At 37.7% G+C, this 10,816-nt stretch overlaps 1 long non-coding RNA gene across 1 annotated transcript; it reads left to right on the top strand.

Moving 5' to 3' along the window:
• The first annotated feature begins 4,711 nt into the window (after positions 1-4,711).
• On the top strand, positions 4,712-6,730 carry LOC123967116. The gene is made up of 3 exons (XR_006824195.1): positions 4,712-4,875; positions 5,296-5,485; positions 5,623-6,730. It is a non-coding gene; the product is annotated as an uncharacterized LOC123967116 (long non-coding RNA).
• The last annotated feature ends 4,086 nt before the right edge of the window (positions 6,731-10,816 follow it).

Genomic DNA, 10,816 nt, shown 5'->3' with positions numbered 1-10,816 from the left:
ACTTACTTTGGGCAAGTAGATTTCTGACCCACCTGCACTCAAGCATCTGCATCATCAGAAGCATCAGTTCAGCGGTGTAGCATTTGAAGAATGTGATTCACCAGAAGTTAATGTCTCCCTCAAACAAAGCTTGGAAAAAATATTAGGACAGCAGCTCGCACACAGAGAAACACAACAGAATCTAATCATATATCTAAATAAATAAACTAGCATTAATCTTTTCTAATATTCCTGACATCAAAGTAAAGAGTGAAGAATAAACGGCCCTATTAGATTTCAGAAAAATGTATGAAATGTTTTTGATTCTGGTATCTTATTTCCTCTACCTGCAACTCTTAGTGTGCAGCTCTGTGAGCGTCTCCCTTGCAGTCAGCCTTGGCAGATGCTGCAGTATTACAGCAGGTCAGTCACTGTGAGGCAGTCGCATGCACTCAACAATCTTTACATCTTTTCATGATCACATAATTGCGAAATTATTATTAATTAATTTTACTGATAGTTTGATCGGGTAGACCTTCACAAAAGGGTCTTTACAACTTTTAAAATAAATTAAAAAGAAGGAACTTTGCGTTTGAAAAAAGGGCACTTTGGGCAGCAAAGGGCAAAAGGGCAGGTGCTCAAGCACCCATTGCACCCCCCTCTGCAGGTGTCTGCTGCAGAGTATCAAAACAATCAATCCCTGCACCTATCTATCTATCTATCTATCTATCTATCAATCTATCTATCTATCTATCTATCTATCTATCTATCTATCTATCTATCAATCTATCTATCTATCTATCTATCTATCAATCTATCTATCTATCTATCTAAAGAATCTATCTAAAGAAAGACAGAAAGTGGGCAGGGTCCTTACAAAGGCAGGACCTGCACTCCCTCTTTCCCACCCACATGCCTCCAGGCACATCTGGCTGAGATCTACACTCTGTGAGTGCAGTCTGCTAGTTGCTTTTGAATCACTGCAATGTCACATAACAAAGGTTTTCAGACAGCTGCACCGGAAAGACAGAAACATGAAAACATCGGTGAGGCCTCACAAATCAGGAGCATTATTGAACAACTTAGTTTGTCTGCCTCGAGAGGAAACCAGGAGATGGCAATGCCTAACTCGAGTCTCCCAGGAAAATCGGGAGGGTTGACAAGTAGGCCTATAGCCACACAGGAAAGACAGAAACCCCAAAAGATATGTGTCAACCGTGAGAACTCAAAAATCAGGAGCATTATTGAACAACTTGATAACTCAAATTTCCTGGCAAAGATGAAAACAAAATGGGAACAAAACACAAAACCAGAGGTGAATACTACTGCTATGAAAGATGAGCCTGAAAAACCAGCTTTGACTGCGTAAGTAATTTTACTTTCAACTAATTGATATAGACATAGTTCTTTTTGTAGGTGGTTAGGTGATAAAAAGACTAATATGGGTTAGGGGTTAAGGTTAGCTATTGTTAGGGTTGGGGTTATGCTACTTTTAAGCAGTATTAATGGGAAATGCGGGGGTTGCCAACAGTGCTTACATGACATTGGATATTCAAACAAACAGCAGTATACAATACTCATACATGCTTTGATTCAATTACTGTTACATAAGTTTAGTGATGTAACTGAATGTCATGTCATGGTCTTAAACTGATTTAGACGTGTCTGAGTCTACATCCACACTATTGGCCCTGTCAGGCTTTACATGGACATTGTGGTTCTTTGCTAACATAAGCTCAGAAGGACCATAACATACTGGTGTTTATCAGTTTTGACTAAATGACAAATAAAAAATATGACCTGATGGTATTAAATGAAATTTCAATGGTAAATGATAAAGTTATGTCAATTCAGGGGAGCTGTCTGTACCAAATGTCATGGCTTAAATAAAATGAAATAGTGTATTATATACTGTATATATTGTGTGAGTACAGATGATCACTGTTTCTCTTCTCATTTAGAAAAAATCTTAGTCTTGATTTGCCATCACCTTTTGGAAAGGTTGTGATTGAGAACCCTTCTGTATCTAAAGACGGTTTATGGATAATAGCACTTCTCATCGTGGCAGTGGCTGTGTGTGTCTACGCTAGTAAGTGGCTCAACAATCTTTAAAAAAAAAAAGAAGGAAAGAATGCGCTATATTAAATTGTTAAAAATGTTAAAAATGTTTAAACATGTTACACTTCCACAATATCTAGTTTAACTGTACTTTTTTGTTTAGTTTTTAATAGGAAATAACTGATACCTGACTGATGGTTCATTCCCCTGGAGTTGACGGCAAAAGCATCACTTGAAACATAAATCTGCAATCAAAACTATTATTTTCTTCTGATTTTGAAATTTTTTTGTTTTTATTCTTGGCAAAATTAACCAGTAAAATGATGCTGGTGTTCACAGAGTAGGGCATCATGCCATTCGAACTAGTTAGTCAACATTGGCCTAAAGATGCCATTTAATGGAGGTGATTATTTTGATCTTAAATGAGTAAGAATGAAACTGTAGGAGTCATTGTATATCATTATTTTCTCTACCACTGTTAATGGACCACTTGTCTTGGTCATTGCTGTGTGTTTCATTTTGTATTGGTGCCCCGCTGCTGGACCTTTAATTGTTTTATTCCTGATACTGTGTGAGCCAATAACTGCACTGTATAAAGACTTCAGTCCAAAAACACAACTGTTGAATGAAAGTTCACTGTTGGTTCCTGCGGTATCCAGGATCTCAGAGACCTTGCTTTACGTTCTCTCTTCTTCCGTTTTCCTTTCTCCTTTCCTATACTAACCTCGACATATGCTCACACACTACAAGGACATCTGTAATTGTATAATAATCTGTAGTCTCTATTTTGGTAAAAGCAGAGAGAAAGTCTCCCCCATTTGAAGATCAATGAATCTCACAAGCACACCTGCACACAGAAGAATGAGACTTAACCGGTTTGGATGCATGTAATGTTGCATTTCAACCACGCAGTGCAAGCACACTCAGATACGGCCTTCAATAAGATTTTCACTTACAGATATTGGCTCACAGCAGCCTGGAATTCCCTCTACTATGTGGGCAAACCTGAACATCAACATACTTCACAGCAACACAGAACTAATGCATGAAAACTGCAAGGAGTTGAAGAAGGAGAGACAGCACCTGGACGAGAGAGAGATGTGACCCACGTGACCAGTTCAGTATAGTTTATTATAATGCAGCGCAATGTGAATAAAGACGTTTAGAGGAGACAAGCATATATAATACAGATCTATCTGTCTGTCTGTCACTTTTAAGTGACTTCTGCAGTGTAATTCACATCACTGATAAACCGCAGAACTGCAGAGTAACATTAGGAAAGTTTTTATATCACACGCGCACTTCTGTCCATATTCACACTCCAGCTCTCTCTCTCTCTCTCTCTCTCTCTCTCTCTCTAAATTCTGGCATGTAAGTTAGGTCCCAATATTTTAGTCATATGAAAAACATATTTTAGTTTTGTTGCCTAAATAAACTGAAATGTAATTTGCATCACTTATTATAATCCAAAAAGACATTACATAATATTGTTCTGAAATGGGCCACCCTGTATGAGGAGTATTTATAAATTTGGTAATTTTTTTGCTAATACTTTGTACTATGTACTTTGCCTAAAAAAGTTAAGTAAACTTTTTAATACCTGACTTTTACTTGTATTATTTCTACATCGTGATTGGCTACTGCTATTTTTTACTTACAGTTTTTTCAGTCGCTTTGGTACATTTCTCAAATCATCCTGAACATTTGCAAAACAGTAAGTGCTTTTCTTGAAACAATTCATACACACAGCACTACACAGTGGATTACCTGCAAAAGCCCCTAACTTGCTCAAAGTACATAGTCTATCTCTCAAAAGTAAATATTTAGGTGAGTGAATTTGTCAGTGCCATCAGAATGACAATTCCTTGTGTCATTGTTTACGAACAAGATAGTCAAAATGTTTAGTCATGTTATCAACATAACACTGTAGTCTGTAAATATTTTCTGATGTACACTATGGCTAAGGTTTTATGGCAGTGATTGAAAATACACAAGGCTGTACTATCAATATGGCATATCAATTTAAACAGTATAAAGTTATACATTGCAAGAATTACAGTTACGCCTTTAGTGTTTGTTCTGTAATTTGTTGACAGAGCATGTCATTGTGATGCAGAAAAAAAGAAGACAACACTGTTTTACAGCACTGCGTAGCACAACTGTAGAAATTACAAAATTAAAATTTAAACATGGGAAACACCCCTTTGAATGATGTTTCTGTCTGTCGGGTCACAGATTCTCATCCACATGACAACACAAATCTTCATCAATTCAGGAGACATTTACAAAAAAAGTCTAATAGACATGTATAGAAAATGTGATTGACAGATTATGACTATCTATCTATCTATCTATCTATCTATCTATCTATCTATCCCTTGACTTTGACAACATGTTCAACCATTATACATGTAATGACTTATGCAATAAAACTTATGCCTAGAGGTAAATGGGGGTCTGCCAATTCTATATAAAGTAGGCTGTAATACTTTGCAATCAACATGACATAAGCAATTGTTAATGTAGGTTGAACAATTAGTTTTGAGAATTTCATTTCTGAGCTGACAAATGTACTAAAACATCTGAGAAAAACTGTAAGTGGGTTAAAGGGTGTACAGCAAGTACCTCCTCCATCACTGTAAAAACTAATGGCAGCAGTAGGATATTCAGTTATTGTTTTTGAATTGCTGGAATGTGCTGAACCACACCCCTTCAGGCAGCCAAACAGGAAGAGCTGAGAAAGTCAAAGCCGAAAGTAAACACCAAACTTCACATCTGAATGATACTGGCCCTGGAATACTATTGTTAGGAGAAATAACTGAGGATGGATTTGATTGCGTAAGTAATTTTACCTTCAAGGTGATATAGGGTTCTGTGTGTAGGTGTAAGTTGTTTTTTGAGCTGCATTAATGGTTGTGTTGCCATTAAAAATACAATAAAAAAACAGTGCTTACATTGCATATTCAAACAAAGTAACATTCTCATGAGGTTCAAGCTTTAAGAATTGTTAGAAAATATGCAGAAAATATGAGGCTGTGTGCAGCCTCACAGCCAGATATTGGCTCTGTGAGGCTGCACATGTACATTGATTAGTATGTGTCATATGTTTTGTGTGTACACTATAGTACAAATGAAAAGTATGACTTGACGATGGAGTTAAATAAAAAGTCAGAAGATTACCCAAGTTATTACAATTCATCACAATACGAATAACATGAAATATTGTCATGTCTGAGACTGTTTCTCTCTCCTTTTCAGAAAAGGGTTCTTTTTGTGTTTGGGGGGAATGATACTGAGGACTTTCAGTGGGAGTACATCCATTCTTGCTTTATTAAATACTGCAGTGCTGGTGGGAATAGGCATGGTAGTGTACACTCATTTCAAGAATCAAAAATCAGGTATCAAAGATCAATCATCATGTATCATGGATCAAGGCTCAAGAATCAAGGTGATTTATTTATCGTTATACAACAGCTTTGTCTGAGAAATTAATAAGCTGCACTATATTTTAATGTCAAGTTCAAATATCAAAGCATGTTCCACTTCCACAATATCAGTTTCAAGAATCAATAATTCTTTTTTTAGGGGGAAAAAGAAAAGCGTGACCGACAAGAGTGACTGAAAAGTTCATTCCTTTGGAGTTAAAGCGTCTGTGGAATCATAACTATGCAATACAGCTACAATCCTTACTGTCGGCTGCATTTAAAACATTTTGAAGACATCATTGAAGCTATGGTAGCCTACTGAGACAGTGTAAATGCAAATGGGAGTTGGTGCTCACAGATGACACCTCAGGCTGACAGACAACATTCCTGGAGGTGTGTAAACAGGATACCTCTAAACCTTTGAGTTTGTCAGAGCCTGTTTAATGGTCTTCTTTACCATTTTGGCAGGGCACACTTTGATATGTGATATCATGTATATACATTCTTGACTCTACCATCAGGTTGTAGATATAGATCCCTGGCATGGAAACAGGCTCGCTATAGCAGGAGCTTTATCCCCTCTGCCATAGCACTATTTAACAAAAGTACTTGCTAAGTAAAAAGTATGTTTGGTTTATTGTCAATTTGTGTATGAAATGTACTGATACACAGTATGTTGTTAGGTATGTTCATGTGAGGTAATGTAGGTATAGATGGTGGAAACAAATTTCATGAAAAGGAAAATAATGAATCTAATCTAATCTAATATCACTTGTCTAGTGTCTCTGCCTAAATGTGAAACAGGAAGGAAGTATTCTTTTTTGCCTGCCTCTCATCTGCCCCCAAATGATCTAAGAGTGTGGAATTTTTTGTATAAATTTTATTATATAATTTCCACGGTTTGTATAACCCATTTTTCAAGTTTTCTATATGACTTGTATAACATCCACTGAAGCACATGACAGAGTCTGGTAATCTGTTTTATTGTTGGGGAGAACAGGTGTGCCTATAGCTGCAAGGTAACCGCCAGACAGGAGACTATGTCTAGTTTCACTTACTGTTATTTAAGAAGAAGGTCTCGTGGTTGTGCCGATATCTAAAGCTCAGGCATATTGTAACGGCTGAACTTCAGTTCAATTTAATGTGTGGTGAAAGCATTGAAAGCACATTGCTGTAAATGTATCATTCTTTGTCATATACATAGCTGTGTCCTTCAGCCTGGAGCACTTGCTTTGCATTTCTCATTTTAATAAATAACACAAAGGCAACTGCTTGTTTTAATGTTTTTTTATTTGTTAATTTTTCTCTAAGAAAATACACAATTTTCCACCACAGTCTAAGCAAATAGTTTCATTTCAAGAATATAAATCCTTAATGGGCTACATTGGTCTGAATCTTTTACAGTCACATCGATCCTCATCCTTCAAAAATAAAGGGAATGATGGCCTGTGATAAAGAAGGTGTCAGTTTTCCTTCTCTTTAAGTTCCTGCGAGCATCTGCATTATCAGGTGCATAAGTTTAGCCATGTAGCATTTCAAGAACTCTGCTGTAAAGCCATCCAGGTGATTTAAAGGAAGGTAATGCCTTTATTACATTGGATAACTCTGCCTCACTGTTCCTAATTTAGCATGGGAAGGTTCAAATCATCAAGAAGAGGTAATGGCTTCATCAGTTGGGGAACATGCTGATGAAAACAAATCATGCAAAACCCCTTGAATGAATCTTTAATATCATTCAGGATGGTCACAAGCATTCCCTCCTCTACTGAACAAGACTGCTTCTGCTTAATAGATCGTTTCCCAACCTTAACCTTATCAGATTCAAAGTAAGTTTGTCTCGCCAGAAACAAGAGAAAGTCCACCTTTTTGGAGCATAAACAGTTATACTCACTATAACTCCCTCAAGTTAGAAGTAGAATCATATGCCATTGTATATGTGAGGAAATTATTATCTCAGTGAGATCTCTTTCAGATGTTTTCAATAAATTACAGTCACATTGAGGACATCTTGTGTTTATCTTTTCTGTTGTTGTCGTCATTTCCCAGGAACAACATAGCTTTTACATTTGGAGGTATCGCAACACAACACATCTTAGACAAATGCTACCTGTGTCATTTGCTTTTAGAAAAGTTGTTGAGTGAATATGAATTATTTAATTAAAAACAGAAATGAATGTAACTGGATTCCCAAATGATAGGGCAAGTATTCCAAAGTTTCCACACTCTCAGAGGGGCACGGGAAATGAAACGTTTTAAGTTTTATGTTGTGGAACGTGGAATATGGAACTGCAGGGCAATTTGAAATTCCATGAAGAAACACCCATTACTGGAAGCAGTAATGGCATGTGTAAGAATACTCACACATGCCATTGGGAGGTTGGCAAGGGGCCATTGCCTGGGCATTTCCTCCTTCAAAGTGCCTCAGCTTGATCTCCAGCTTCTTCATCTGGGTCTCCAAAAGCAGAGCCACCAGGGACTTGATCTTCCTCTCTTCTACATGCAGCCAAGTGCTGCAAGTACGTAAGGCAAAGATGGAGGAAGTTAGAAGAAAAGAGACACCATAAATGAGTAAGGAACTGGGTGCTAAGTGCATGTGACAGTTAAGAAGGAAGGAAATGAATGGAGGTAAGATAAAAAGAAGTTAAACACTGAGAAAGAGAAAAAGATAAGGAGGTAAGAGGAGGGTAGATTAGATTGGGTGTGACAGAGCGTGGCAAAGAGAGACATGGAGAGACTAAATGGATGAAAACTACCAACTTATGAAGAACAATGATCATTGATGATGATGATGATTTTCTGTTTAGGTGAAATATACTCATTTTCTTTTATGCCAAGAGTTGATGACAAGATTGGTACCACTCTCATGTCCACCCAGTACAGGTTACATTCAGCAGTGGGTTAGCTTAATTCTGCACAATAACTGGAAATGGGGAAGCTTAGCTCTGTCCAAAGATAACAAAATCCACTTACTACCACCTCTATAACATTCTAATTAACACATCCCATCTCGTTTGTTTAATTTCTGATTAATTTACCCTATTATTTATAAAGATTAAACACAACAATTAAATTTAGTCTTATTATTTGAAGAATGCTAATAAAACATTTTGTTCAGGGGCAAGTAAAAACTTACTTTGAGCAAGTACATTTCTGACGCACAAGCATCTGCATCATCAGAAGCATCAGTTCAGCAGTGTAAATTTGAAGAATGTGATTCACCAGAAGTTAAAGTCTCCCTCAAACAAAGCTTGGAAAAATTAGGCCTATTACTTTTTATATGCTGGAGCACTGAGCCTGGAGAGGACAGCAGACTGCACAGAGAAACACAACAGAAGGAGCCCCCTTTCATTGTAATGATCAGTTTAATCCCACATGTACCTGCACACACAGGTTGTTGTGTGTGTGATGTTGATTTTTTGTCCCGCCTCAGGTCATCGCTTTTGCCTTGGGTAAATCTGTCTGACACTGTGTCCAGTGATCATTTTTTGGATTTGGGTCTCACCTGCTTGCCAGCTCACATCCTCTGCCCCTCGAAACACCACTAGCACATTGTTTCTTGTTCAATAAACATCCCTGTGTAACCTGTCCACTGTCTGCACCAGTGCACTCACCATAACGAAAAAAGGAGAAACAGCACCAGGACAAGTTACAGTAACAAATTAGTGTAATATTATTTATTACATATTTTATGTATTATTTATTTTCCCAATAACTTTGCAAAGTACTACTTCTTCCAAAACACTAGTAATATTACAGTTACTAATCCAACTAACACTGCCTTACTGCGTTAATTACCAGAAGTCACTTGTTTTCTTGTCCTTGTTGTGTGTGATTGTGCAGCAGGTCACGGGCAGTTCGAGAAGCCGGACCTTATGTTGTTCAAGTCGAGTGTCCAAAAAAACGAAAGGAAGAATGGAAGAAGGAATAGAAGGAAGAACAAGGGAGTTGTAAGTACTGCCATTATTGTGTCACAGTTTTAACATTGACATACGTCGTAAACTATGTGCGACCAGCAAAAAGCTTTCAACCACAAAAAAAATCTACATCTAATTAATTGAAGCATCTACTAAAGCAGCACAGCAATGTTAGGCTATGGAAACTCTGGTGCAGGTGCCATTATTGCCAGTGATGCGTGCACTTGTTGGGAGAGATTGACCTTAAGTAATGTAAAAACACTGCATACTGCAATTATAAATGCATGTGCAGAAAAACATTAGTTAATAAAAAGTGGGGAGTGCACTGCGCACAGAGGACTTGAACATCACTTCCTGTGTCCACTAAGGTCCCCGTCAGTAGGTGGCGCTATGACTTTGGGTGAATATTGGCTTGTAGATTTCTTCAGGGCGGGACTGTAAAGTTTGGTACAGATGTGAGCATGTACACTGAAAATTACAATAACTTTCTGTTTCACGCCATGGACAACCCTTAGCACAACTATTCATCATCACTGCCTTTAGATTGCACAGCAAAAAACTGATGTTGATCACATTTGTCTAGAAGGTGTTCATCGATGTGTCCTGCCCTGAACACTTCCATGTGCCAATATTCAGTTATAGTGATAGTGCCACCTACTGGCAACACGAAGTAAGCCATGTGTGACAATTATCATTTGATTTACATGACTTTTTTTCATTGTGGTCCAGATTTTATGTACTGGTATACAACATATAGTTAGCAGGTGTTCTCTAGAGCCACCTTGAGGACACAGGAAGTGACGTGTATTAAAGCCTGCCAACCCAGACGCCAGTGTTTGTTCCTCCACCTTCCTCCCAGCTCTGCTGCATTGCTGCTCTGCTTTGTTTTGTTTTCACACAGACAACATGCACTATATCAAACATTGCACACAGGCATCTCCCTACACTACTGATTCTGATTTCCACGCCAAATCTTTACTCTTTTTGTTGACTGCTTTAATAAATTTGATTATGGTTAAGTTACACTAGCATCTTCATTCCTTGTTGCGGCCTTAGAGCTGGGTCATAACCCAGTAATAAGTAAAAAGTAACTTATTACAGTTCCTGAGTAACTTGCCCAACACTGGTCACTATTAAGAGATATTCAAGTCTAACTAAAAAAAAAACAGAACTGCATTGTAATATTAGGCTTCATGATCAAACAATTGATGCTTCTGTCCATATTCGCACCCATCTCTCTAAATATATAGATGTATCTGTCTCTGAGTTTGCATCACACTTATCAATTTTTTAGCCATATAGTCTAAGTCATTTATTTCAAAGGTGGGTGGATTATTAAATTCTTGTAGCCTATGTAATTCTGGGTCCTTACAAAGGCGGGACCTGCACTCCCTCTTTCCCACCCACATGCCTCCAGGCACATCTGGCTGAGATCTACAC

Source organism: Micropterus dolomieu, unplaced genomic scaffold, assembly GCF_021292245.1.
Source record: "Micropterus dolomieu isolate WLL.071019.BEF.003 ecotype Adirondacks unplaced genomic scaffold, ASM2129224v1 scaffold_38, whole genome shotgun sequence".
Classification (NCBI taxonomy): domain Eukaryota; kingdom Metazoa; phylum Chordata; class Actinopteri; order Centrarchiformes; family Centrarchidae; genus Micropterus; species Micropterus dolomieu.
Note: the sequence above shows the minus strand (reverse complement) of the source record. Positions and strands in the feature narration are given on the sequence as shown.